This window comes from Phascolarctos cinereus, unplaced genomic scaffold (assembly GCF_003287225.1).
Source record: "Phascolarctos cinereus isolate Bilbo 61053 unplaced genomic scaffold, phaCin_HiC Scaffold_2;HRSCAF=192, whole genome shotgun sequence".
Taxonomy (NCBI): domain Eukaryota; kingdom Metazoa; phylum Chordata; class Mammalia; order Diprotodontia; family Phascolarctidae; genus Phascolarctos; species Phascolarctos cinereus.
In genome coordinates, this window is record NW_027555625.1 from 151,831,530 (window position 1) to 151,844,838 (window position 13,309).

The 13,309-nt window shown below is 36.3% G+C and overlaps 1 protein-coding gene across 3 annotated transcripts in view; it reads right to left on the reverse strand.

Moving 5' to 3' along the window:
• The window catches only part of SYNDIG1 (synapse differentiation inducing 1), a 297,200-nt gene that overhangs the window by 71,056 nt on the left and 212,835 nt on the right, over positions 1–13,309 (reverse strand). The gene's annotated exons all lie outside the window — the stretch shown is intronic.

A 13,309-nucleotide genomic window follows, 5' to 3' on the forward strand; every position in this document is an offset into this window, starting at 1 on the left:
TTAATTTACCTGATGGTAATCTCCTTCTCATACGTGTCCTAACTCCTCATAGAATTAAGCTCCTCAAGAGCAAAAATTGTTTTCTATTTGACTTTATATCCCCCATATGACAGAGGCCCTTGCATGTAGTCGCTACTTAATAAATGTCTTAAAAATGTGAATTGAACCGACTCAAAACTTGAACTCAGCTCTCCTGACTCCCATTTTACATTTTCAGGGTCATATCTATGCATTAAGTTCATTTCTTAAAAGGCTCACTTCATTATAGCCTAGTTTAAGTTATGTGAATATAGTGTAATATAATAAAACTGCATTTCTTTTAAAAAATTCTATAAGATTCAGAGTTTTTGTTCTTTTAGCAGGTGTTCCCTCATAATTTGTCTAAGTTAGTAAGGCTTTACTCAAGGCTAGAAATTGAGAAGCCATGATTTGGGGGAATAAAATGCCTAGCCCGGGTATGTATAATAATGACATTTATAAAAAAATGAACCAAAAACAAAGAAAAAAACCCCTTAAACAGTTTAACCCTCACCCTTTATCTTGCCTACTGTGAAACAACCTAGATGAGTCTTTTCAGCTCAACTATGAATGCAGCATGAACTCATTAATTAGGACTTTACTAACTGTCATTGATTACCCAACTAGATTATAACTGAAGTTTTCCTCCATGTTGTCTCTGAAGACATTTAATAAATTTAACACAGCAAGCAGTTAATAGAGACTTATGAGCAAGAACTTGCCTGTAATTCAGTATTTCATCAGTGTAGATTATAACCAACCCATGCCTTGTCATTCTGTGGAACTTTTATCCATATTCTTCCATGAATTCTTCACAGAGAACCTACCCATTATGTATGGTGGAGGCCTTTCCTATCTCAGGGATTGTCAACTTTTTTGGGTCAACTTTTTTTGTGGGCAATCAGGAGAAGCATATGGACTGCTGCTCAGAATAATTTTTTTTTAAATCCATAAGAAGATTACAAAGGATATGATCACATTGAAATATAGTTATCACAAAAATTTTTTAAAGTTCATGGAGCCTGGGTTAAGAACCCATGATTAGGTAACCATTTATTTTTTTCCCATTATTGGTCCATGATCATTGAGGGAGTAGAAGAAGGACAAGATAGCAAGCCATTTTTTTTCATCTTTTCTAGTATTTAATGACCAAAGAATCTAATATAATAGTTTGTAGATAATATTGTGAAGAAGAATATTTAACCATAGTAGGCACTTACTTTAGCAGCATTAATTTACATACAATAAAGGCATTAATTACAAATAAACTAGCTATTTATTAAAATCCAAATGATATCTCCTTTATGAACCTTTCCTCATTTTCCTTTGGTGGAAATAATCATTGTGGCAACATAACACTTTATGGTCCACAAATATGCATTATTTTTATCTGTGTGCATATTTGTTCATTTTTCCCCCTCTCCTTATTGGACTGTAATACATTTGAAGGCAAGAGGCAACTGTTATTTATCTTTGAATCTTTTCTACCACCTAACAAAATGCCTTGCTAAAGACTATTTTTGACACTGTCAATTATCACCTTTCCCATCTCCCATTGGATATTATCTCTCCTCTTTCTTTAGAAACACTACACTCCTGGTTTTTCTCTTTAGTTTCTGATCTCTTCTGGATGAATGGATTTCTTCAAATATAATGTAGAATTTTCACTGATTAGATTGGCTGCTTTCAAATTAACCTAGATTGCTGAAGTATGACTGCACGTAGCATTCCTTCTTACATTTGTTTCATAAACTCAACAGTTCTAATATCTTAAATTAATGGTTTCTTTCTGGTTGTCTTAACATTCTGTATTGTATTCTCAACTCTATTATCTGCTTTCTTTATCTCTAATGTTAACTCCTCTTCCTTTCTGGATGGCTTCCTCTTATACATTATTATATATCCATTATTTGTTCCTTTAGCCAAGCAGTTAAATGCAAGAACAGTAGAAATGAGAAAATAATAAGAAACCAAAATATACTAAAACTTTTACTTAAAATTTAACTCTGTGAAGCACTGATAAGGAGCTAAGGGTTCTTTACCAAGTTTGATGATTGGTGATCAAGAACTCTCACTAATAACAGAAAATATTCCCTGAAATAAAGGGATAGAAACCTGAACCCACACTGTTATATCTACTAAGCAATGTAGGTCTAGCAGGTTGAAAATTCAGGTTCTTCATTTAACATCTTTGGTAATAATAGCTTTCTCTCCATCTATGTTACTTAATCACTTGTAGGCTCTGAATATAAAGTTTACAAACCAGCTTACCTCTCCGTTCTAGTAAAACAACTGTGTTTTACCTATAAATTTAATTTGTCCCATTTCCTTGACAAACATGAATAAAATATAGACTTTTGCTGTCTGCACTTGCTTATTCTTCCTCATTATTTTACAGTCTGGCTTCCATCCCATACTTCATAGAAAATTCTTTCTTATCAATGATACTCTCAAAAAATCCAATAGCTTTTCCACAGTCGCTACCCTCTTAACCTCTCTGTGTGATTTGATAACATTTTTTAGAAGTTCAATCTTGGTATTTTATACTTCTTCATTTTCTATCAATTGTCAGCTAAAATCCCACATTCTTGAAGAAGCTTCTTCTAGCCATCCCCCCCATCCCTCATTCTACTGCTTCTCTTTCTTGATTCTCTTTTATTTGTGTGTTGCTTCCCCGGTTAGAACATGATCTTCTTTAGGGCAGGGAGTATTTCTGCCTTTCTTCGCATTTGGTGCAGTGCCTGGTTCATAGTAGGTGCTTAAGAAATGCTTATTGTTTTCTGTGACAATATACCTTTGGTGCTCTGACTAACTTTATAACAGGGTTTTTTCTTCTTTTTTGTCTATTTCACAAGATACCTGGCATTCATTCAGTAAAGATTTCTTAAGTGTTTATCATGAGAACAGCACTGTGCTATTTGTTGAGGAATAGGGAAAATACTGTGAGATAAGGTTGAGAAAGTAAGGTGGTTTTGATCTTCATTTGGTAGCCCATAGGTAGTCATTAAAGATTTCTGAGCAGAGTAGTGACATGACTTGATCTATGCATAATAAGGATTATTTTACAAAAGTGGAAAGGATCACTTGGATGCAGGAGAGAATGGGGAGGAAAGGGACTTTAAAAGGCCATTACAAGTGGTTTTTTTTGAGAGTCTGTTCTGGGTGGTGGTAGTGGCACTAGAAAAGAAGAGGCAAATGGGGAAACATTTTCTACGTAGAATTGAATGGTTTTAGTAACTAACTGAGAAAAAGGGAAGATTCAAAGATAGTCTCAAGATTTTGACTGAGACAGAGTAATTGGTAGTACCATACACAAATGTCAGAAGAAAGAGCAAGCTTAAAGTAAAAGATATGAGCTTTATTTGGAAATGTTGGGTTTAAGGTGCTAGTGGACATCCAGCTGGTGATGCCCTATAATCAGCAGGTTGGGGATTCAGGAGATTATGAATGAAAATATAAATTTGGGTATAAGTTATTTAGAAGTTGCAACTGACACCATAGATATGAAGGAAATTAACAATGAGGAAAGTGTTGAAAGAAGGAAAGATGTTAGAGTCTAGTGGAAAAACAAGCAAACAGAGTTTAGAGGTCAGGAAGTAGAGAAGGGAGCCAAAAGATAGAAAAGCAATGATTGCAAACATAGGTAGGAAGAAAATCAGGAAAGGGCAGTCTCTCTGAAGCTAAGACAGTGGAAAAGACAAAGTGGAGGAAGCTCATCTGTAAGCTGCCAACATGGGATTCTAATAGAGGATTTCAGTGAAAGGAGAGGAGAAATATCTCAAATAAAATAAAAATATGGTACTTAAAGAGAGTAGCCAGAAAACCTGGGTTCAAGTCTTACATCCAACACAAGGTCCTGGGTAAGTCTTTAAATGCCTTAGTGCTTCTGGAAGCTCCACGAAACTTTAAGTTGCAGAGAAGTTGGCAGCCTGCATTTGTGGAGGGAGTTTCCTCATGCATGAGTCTAAAAGAACACCAATAGAATACCAATAGAATTCTTATAGACTGCTCTATCCCTTGACAGAGTCTATATTTTGTTGATATAAACTTAAAAAGTCTAGGTCACCTGTAAGTAATGACATGTGTACTAACAAAATTTTAATTTTATTATGGATAATTACAAATGCATATTATTTCCTATATAGCAATTTATGTTTCTATAACCTATTAAGTTTTATGTAGCATTTTCCTCACAATCTCCTTGTGTATATATCATTCTCTAAATGTTACTGGTGAGGAAATGGAGCCTCAGGCTAGTTAAGTGACATGCCCAGGGTCACACAGCTTTTAAGAGCAGCCGCCCAAATCTAAGTCTTTCTGACACCAAGTAGAGCAGTCTTTCCATTATGCCACCTTGCTTCTTCATATCTGTATGTATTTGGAAAGAAAAACTTTTATTTCCTCTTACCTTATTGAGGCAGAGAATTGCTATGATTCTTCTTCAGATTCTGTTAGGTACTTAATGTGGCCACCCACTCCTTTCTTTGGATTATCAGAGAGAATGAAGTATTTCTTTTAAAACTGAAAAAGTGCTTCTATGTGAAAATAAGGAAGAAAAAAGACCTGTCAGAGGAAAATCCTGATACATTTCAGGATGTTGAAGGGTAGAAAAGGGTAACATGTAGGAGAAAGGAAAGAAGGAACTTTGAAAACAAGTTGCAAAGTCATACACATGAAGGCCTATTTAGGAGTATCTGCACTTGTGAGGGGGAGTCATTGTTTGTCCTCCAAGGCTGCTACTTGCTGCTGCTGCTGCTGTTTGTCCTTCATTTTGGAAGAGGACCATGGCATCACGAAGGTCATGCCATGACAGGCAAGTGAATTGGATTTAAGTAAGGGAGGGCTGTGCAAAGTTATCAGCCTCACTTTCTCCTCTGGAGCCATCTGGGTTCAGTGGCCAGATATAGATCAGAATAACTGGAGATGGCCCAGGATGCAGTGTGGATCCTTGGACTTTTCAAGCCTTAACCCTAAGTCACTCTGGCTCTCATTGATTGGCCAATAATGGGTCCCAGCCCAAGCCCTACTTGATCATTGTTTGGGCCCTGATTGGCTCAAAATGTCAATAGTAATTGTTTCTATTTTGGCCAGAAACCCTGAGGGCCTTCCCCTCCCACATTTTTTAAAGAGGCTATTCTTTGCTTAATTTCTTAGGGTCACACCATTAGTGTCAAGTGTCTGAGGATTTGAATTCAGGTCCTCCTGACTCAAGGGCTGGTGTTCTACACCTTGCTGCCCCTGCTTCGTTTTTTATTAAGCCTTAAACATGAATGTATATGTAGAGCCTATATCAGATTGTACACCATCTTGGAGGGGATAAGTGGGAGAAGGAGAAAATTTAAAACTCAGAATCTTATGGAAGTGAATGTTGAAAACTAAAAATAAATAAATTAATTGTAAAAAAATTAAAAGCCTTAATCACTGAATAAATTTTGCCACAATCAAACTGAGACCTGTACTCTAAGGAATGATGACATGTATACACAAGTGCTCTCTGGCCAATGATCCCTCAATAAGGGTCGGAGAAAGAAGAGATAAGTTGCAATAACCCTGTTGATGGTTATGGAGCCAGCTAATTTTGAATTTGCTAATAATAATGGAGGGCTGATGTTCTTCCCAGTCTATGATACAGGGTTTGACAAAAACCCTCCAAACTCTTGTCAAAGCAGATGATTACTAATAATATCTAGTGATTTCTTTTGCTGTTGTTCAGTCATTTTCAGTCATGTCCTACTTTGTGTGTGTGTGTGTGTGTGTGTGTGTGTGTGTGTGTGTGTGTGTGTGTGTGAGGCTATTGAGGTCAAGTGACTTGCCCAGAGTCACACAGCTAGTGAGTGTTATGTGTCTGGGGCTGGATTTGAACTCAGGTCCTCCTGATTCCAGGACCAGTGCTCTATCTACTGTGCCACCTAGCTGCCCCCATGTCCTAATTTTTGTGACCTCTTTGGGGGTTTTCTTGGCAGAGATATTGGAGTGGTTTGCCATTTCCTTCTCCAGCTTGTTTTACAGAAGAGGAAATTGAAGCAAATAAGGTTAAGTGACTTGCGCAGAGTCCCACAGCTAGTAAGTATCTGAGGGTAGCTTTGAATTTAGGGAGATGAGTCTTCCTGACTCCAGGCCTGACACTCTATCCACCATACCACCTACCTGCCCTGGTGAGTCATAAGGCCACAAAATGCTAGTAAGCATTGCTAAAATTATGAAGTCTTGATAAGTAATAAAGATCTTTGGAATAGGTAATGTTTTATTTATTTATTTATTCCTCACCTTTATAAAGGTAAGGAAGAAAAGGGGAAGAGGAAGTGACTAATATGGATGCCAACACTTAAAAAAAAAACCCTATAGAAGGCAGAATGAAGACCAGATAACAGAAGGCAACTGTAAAAGTATAGCATGGTCATATAACAATGGTGTGGAAATGCTGAAGTTCAAAATGGCTTGAATATGATGAAAAAGATGGTTATACCCTTGTGCTCACTATAACATCTAACTGATCTATTTCCATGATTGAAGAATCTCAAATTCCTCTATCTGAACATAACTTTATGGGATTTCATCTTTCCCTGACATTTATTCCTCATAAACCTATGCTTTGTCCTCAATATCCCTATGTAGATGCTTCTCAGATTTATTTATCTAGCTATATCTTTTCTCTTAACTGCCAGCCTCAAGATTGCCTATTGCCCATCTTGAACTAGATGTCCTATAGATATCTCAAACTCAACATGTCTAAAGAAATTCATCTTTCCCCCTAAAACTCTCTCCTCTTACCAACTTTTCCATTGTTATTGGGGGCACTACTATCTTCCCAGCTATCCTGGCTTTCAACTCAGTATCATCCTTGACTCCTTACTCCTCATTCCCACTCCCTCCATAGAGCTAATTTGTTGATAAATATTGTTATTTCAGCCTCCACAACATCTCTCAACTCATCTAGCTGCCACTCTGGTGCAGGCGCCCATCACCTCGCATCTGGATTATTGCAATAATCTGATTATTCTTCCTGCCTCAAGGCTCTTCTCATTCTGGTCCATTCTCTACTCAGTTGTAAAATTGGTCTTCCTATAGCACAGGTCCAAGCATGTCACTCTGCTTTTCAACAAGCTTCTGATAGCTCCCTATTACCTCCAGGGTTAAAATATAAAAACCTTTCCTTTAAAGACCTTCACAACTTGGTCACTTCTTAACTTTCCACTTGTCTTATACTTTTCAAGTTAAGGGAGAGTTGCTGCATGAATTTTTGTTCACAGGTGACTGCACTGAGTGATGTGCACTCAGTGCAGCTTCTGAGGCTGAGAAGAAACAGAATATGGATTGATTCTCTGCTGCTCGCATTAATTTTGGCCTAACAATCAACATCGAGAAAACAGAGGTTCTCCACTTTTCAGCACCGTACCATCCATATGTAACCATTAGTTACTGCAAATGGAGAAATTTTGAATGTTGTGGATCAGTTCATTTACCTTGGCAGTATACTTTCCAGGGATGTCCACATAGATGATGAGGTTGATGACCACATTGCCAAAGTTAGGTTGCTGTTTGGGAGATTCCAAAGGAAAGTATGAGAGAGAAAGATATTAGACTGCCTATCAAACTGAAGGTCTACAGAGCCACTGTGTTGACTTCCTTGTATGACTGTGAAATCTGGACAGTATACCAGCACCATGCCAGGAAACTGAATTGCTTCCATTTGAATTGTTTTAGAAAGATTTTGAAGATCACCTAGCAATATAAGGTACCAGACACCTAAGTACATTCATGAGCTGAACTGACAAGTATTCAAACTCAATTGCAGAGAGAGCAACTCTGATGGGCTGGCCAGGTTGTACAAATGCCAAATATATGTTTGCTAAAAGACCATTTTATGGAGAACTCATATAAGGCAAATGATCACATGGAGGTCTGAAAAAGTGATGCAACAACACTCTTAAGGTCTATCTGAAGAACTTTTCGATCAATTGTGAGGCATGGGAGACACTGGCACTGAATTGCCCAGCATGGTGTGCCCACATCAATAAGTTTATTGTACTCTGTGAGTAAAGCAGAATTTCATTTGCTCAAAAGAAATATGAGATGCACAAATTTAGAGTTATCTTCACTCCAAATATTCATATGAACTATTTGTGCCTGACCTATGACTTCTGATATTGGTCTGATCAGTCACAGTTGGACACACCGTAACTTGACCCCAATGTAGTGATATCATTTTGCAGTTCCCCAATATTAAGACTTTACCTTGGGGTGAAGTCAAGATTGTAGAGCACAAACAACAACTCAGCTGAACTTCCCAATATCTTCCTCCAAAAATTAAAAATATAATAAACAAAAATCAACTTCTCACATCACATTTTGGAGCAAGCAGAGCCAATAAAAGGTAAGATAGAGGCATTTTTTCAGCCTAAAACAATTTAGGAGATCAGCGAGAAAGGTCTGTGTCACAGAGTGGGAACCTGCCCAGAGTGTATCAGCAGCAACAGTGGTGGGCCAGCAGCAGCAATAGCTACAGTTGAGGAAGTTCTCGGCCCAGAGACAGTAAGAAGGTCAGACAACTCATCAGAAAGAGACTACAGGGGAACCTTTACTGGCACTGACTGGCAACTCTAGTGCCCATAAGCAGACCTGGGTTATAGTTCCAGATAATTTATTCATTATCAGGCTACTTTAAAGCCATGATAAAAAAGGGGCATAGATATCACACTTAAAGAAATTAAAAAGGAAAACTTTCCTGATACCTCAGATCCAGAAGGTAAAATAGAAAATGAAAGAATCCCCTGATGATCTCCTGAAAGGTGTCTCCAAATAAAAAGCCCCAGGAATATTTGAGCCAAATTTGAAAGCTCATAGATCAAGAAGAAAATATTGCAAGAAGGCAGAAAAATAATTCAAACATCATGAAGCCAGAGTAAGGATCATACATTTTGCCACTTCCATGTTAAAGGAGGGAAGGGTTTGGAATATGATATTCCAGAAGGCAAAGGAGCTAGGACAGCAATCTAGAATAACCTACCCAATATAATAAGGAATGAAAACAACAACAACAACAACAAACATTTAATGAAATAGAGGACTTCTATTCATTTTTGATAAAAAGTCAAAAGTTTAATAGAAAATTTAAAATTTAGAACACTCAGAAGCATAAAAATGTAAAAAATGAAATAAAAATCATGACTCAGTAAGGTCGAACTGTTTATATTCTTATATAGGAAGATGATTATATGTAACTCTTAAGAACTTTATCATTATGAGGACAGTTAGAAGGAACCTACATAGAAGACATGGGTTTGAGTTGATTATGTTGAGATGATCACAAACAAAAATGAAGGGGTCAGAGAGAGGGATACACTGGGAAAGGTGGAAAGGAGAGATAAAATGGGGAAGTTTTCTCACATAAAAGAGGCACATGAACAAGAACTTTTATTGTGGAGGTAGAGGTGGAAATGGTTCAAAAAGGGAAGAATAGGACTTCTAGGATCCAAGATGATAGAATAATTCAGTTAATCACCTGAACTCTTCCAAATTCACCTCCAAATAACTATAAAAAAATGCCTCAAAATGAATTCTACAATAGCAGAATTGACAAAAAGATGGGCTGAAAAATTTACCAGCCCAAGACAACTTAGACAATTGGCAGGAAAGATTTGTCCCACTCAGGTAAAAGGAGAGTGAAGTCTAGGGCAGGCAGTATACAAGCAAGTCATCAGTAGATCAAGGCCAAGCAAACCAGTGGGAAGCCCTGAACCCCAGTGCAGGTCAGTGACCAATGCCCCCATCCTGGTGTAGCAGAAAGCAAGCAGCCAAACTCCACATGGTCCTGGGACAGTTGTCAGAATCCCCTTGGCCAAGTGCAGCACTGGGTTAGTAGCTGGGACCTCCACTCTGCATCCTTTGTGCAGCCCCTGGGACAAGAAGCTTGGGACAGTGCCCCTTTCCACCCCAGGAACAGAGTTCAAAACTTTAAAAATCACAAAATGGGCTAGAAAATTATTTAAAAATAAACAAAAGAATCTGACCACAGAAAGTTACTATGGTGACAGGGAAGATCAAAACAAACTCAGAAGGGGACCACAATGTCAAAGCACATATGAAAGCCTCAAACAAAAATGTGATTTGATCTCAGGCCTAAAAAGAACTCCTGGAAAAGCTTAAAAAGGATTTTTAAAAATAAAATAAAAGAGGCAGAAGAAAAAAAATCAGGAGAGGAATGAAAGTGATGCAAGAGAATCATAAAAAAAATTCCACAGTTTGGTTAAAAAGTGGGCAAAAATGAAAATAAAAGATGTATAAAAATTCACTGAAAAAAAAACCAATTCCTTAAAAAGTTGAGTTGGCTAAACGGAAAAGGAATTTAAAAAGAGACCTGAAGAAAATAATTCTTTAAAAATTGGACAAGTGGAAGCTAATGAATCCATGAGACATCAAAAATTAATTGAACAAGTCAAAAGAATGAAAAAGTAGAAGAAACTGTGAAATATCTCAGTGGAAAAACAATTGGCCTGGAAAATACATCCAGGAGAGATAATTTAAGAATTATTGGACTACCTGAAAGACACGATACAAAAAAAAGGACCTGGACATCATATTTCAAGAAATTATTAAAGAAAACTACCTTGATATCCTAGAACCAGAGGGTAAAAGAGACATTAAAATAATCTACCAATCACCTATTTAAAGAGAACTCCAAATGAAAACTCCTAGGAATACTATAGCAAAATTCAAGAGCTCCCAGGCCAATGAGAAAATATTGCAGGCAGCCAGAAAAGAAATAATTGAAATATAATCCAGTCAGGATTACACAAGATTTAACAGCTTCTACCTTAAAAGATCAGAAGGCATGCAATATGATATTTTAATAGGCAAAGGAGTTAGGATTGTAGTCAAGAATCACCTACCCAGTGAAACTGAGCATAATCCTTCAGGAAGAAAAATGATCATTCAATGAAATAGAGGATTTCCAAGCATTCCTGGTAAAAAGACCAGCCTTGAATAAAAAAAAAAGCAAGCAAACAAAAAAACCCCCTATGATTTTCAAATACAGGACTCAATAGAAGAATAAAAAGGTAAACAAGAAAAAGAAAACAAGGGATTCAATAAAGATAAAATGTTTACATCTCTATATGATGAAATAGAGGATTTCCAATCATTCCTGATGAAAAGACCAGCCTGGAACAAAAAACAAACAAACAAAACATGACCTTCAAATATAAGACTCAAGAGAAGAATAAAAAGGTAAACAAGAAAAAGAAGCCAAGGGATTCGATAAAAGTAAACTATTTACATCCTTATAGCGAAAGATGATACTTTTAACTCTTAAGAACTACATCACTATTAGGTCAGTTAGAAGCAGTATTTATATACAAAAGGTATGGGTATAAGGTGACTTTGATGGGATGATATAAAAAAATTTAGGGATGTGTAAGAGAATTGCATTGGGAACAGAGGGAGGGAGAGGTAGAATGGGGCTAAATTTTTTCAGTTTAAAAGGTGTAAAAGACCTATTACAGTATAGGGAAACATGGGAGTGTGGGTGCATCACTTGGACCTTACTCTTATTGAAATTGGGTAAATTGGGAATAACATACAGAGTTAGCTGGGTATAGAAATCTCTCTTACCCTATAGGGAAGTAGGAAGGGAAAGATTAAGAAAAGGGGTGGATCTGACAGAAAGGAAGGCAAATTGGGGAGGCGGTGGTGAGAAGCAAAACACTGGTGTGGAAGGACAGGAGGCTAAAGGAGAGGAGAGAGAGAGAGAGAGAGAGAGAGAGAGAGAGAGAGGAATAGGAAGAAAAACTGGATGGAAGGAAATACACAGTAATCATAACTGTGAATGTAAATGGGATGAACTCACTCATAAAACAAAAGTGGATAGCAGAGTGGCTTACAAACAAGAATGGTCCAATATATTGTTTACAAGAAACACAATTGAAGCAGAGAGACACACACAAAATAAAGGTAAGGGGCTGGGGCAGAATTTATTATGCCTCAGCTAAAGTAAAAAAAAACAGGATTAGGACTCATAATCTCAGACAAATCAAAAGCAAAAAATAAACAGTTCAAATTAAAAGGGATAAGGAAGGAAACTACATCTTGCTAAAAACATATTATAGACAATGAAGTAATGTCAATAGTAAACATACATGCACTAAATGCACATAAATGCACCAAATATATAAGCATCCAAATTCTTAAAGGAAAGTTAAATGAGTTATAGGAAGTAATACACAGTAACACTTTACTAGTGGGAGCCTCAACTTTCTCTTTCAGAACTAGATAAAAGTTAAGGAAGTGAATAGAATTTTAAATGAATTAGATATGATAGACCTCTGGAGAACATTGAATGGAAATGGAAAGGAATATACATTTTTTTTCTCAGCAGTACATGGAACCCACATAAGAATTTACCATGTATTAGGGCATAAACCCCTCACAGTCAAATGTAGAAAGGCAGATATATTAAATGCATCCTTTTCAGATCATAATGAAGTAATAATTACATTCAATAAAGGGTGATGGAAAGATATATTCAAAATTAATTGGAAACCAAATAATATAATCCTAAAGGCTGAATGAGTCAAAGAAAAATCATAGAAACAATCAATAATTTTAGCAAAGAGAATGACAACAGTGAGACCACATAGCAAAATTTATGGAATATATCCAAAGCAGTATGTAGGGGGAAATTTGTATCTCTAATTACTTACATAACAAAATAGAGAGAAAAACAGATCAATGAATTGGGGATAAAACTAAAAAACTAAAAAAATAAAAATCCTCAATTAAACACCTAGTTGAAAATCTTGAAAACCAAAGAAGAGATTAACAAATTAAAAGTAAGAAAAGTATTGAACCAATAAATAAAGCTAGGAGCTGGTTTTGTGAAAAAAAAAAAACCAATATTATAAAAAAAATGGTAAATTTGATTGAAAACTAGAAAGAAGAAAACCAAATTACCAGTATCAAAAATGGAAAGGGTCAATTCACCACCATTGAAGAGGAAATTAAAGTGATTATTAAGAACTATTTTGCCTAATTACATGCCAATAAATATTACAGACTGAGCAAAATCAATAAATATTTACAAAAATATAAATTGCCCAGATTAACAGAAGAGGAAATAGAATACTTAAATAACCCTATATTTAAAAAAATGAACAAGCCATCTATAAAGTCCATAAGAAAAAATCCTCAGGGCCAAGTGGATTCACAAGTGAATTTTACCAAACATTTAAAGAACAACTAATTCCAATACTATATAAACTATTTGGAAAAACAGACAAAGAAGTAGTCCTACCAA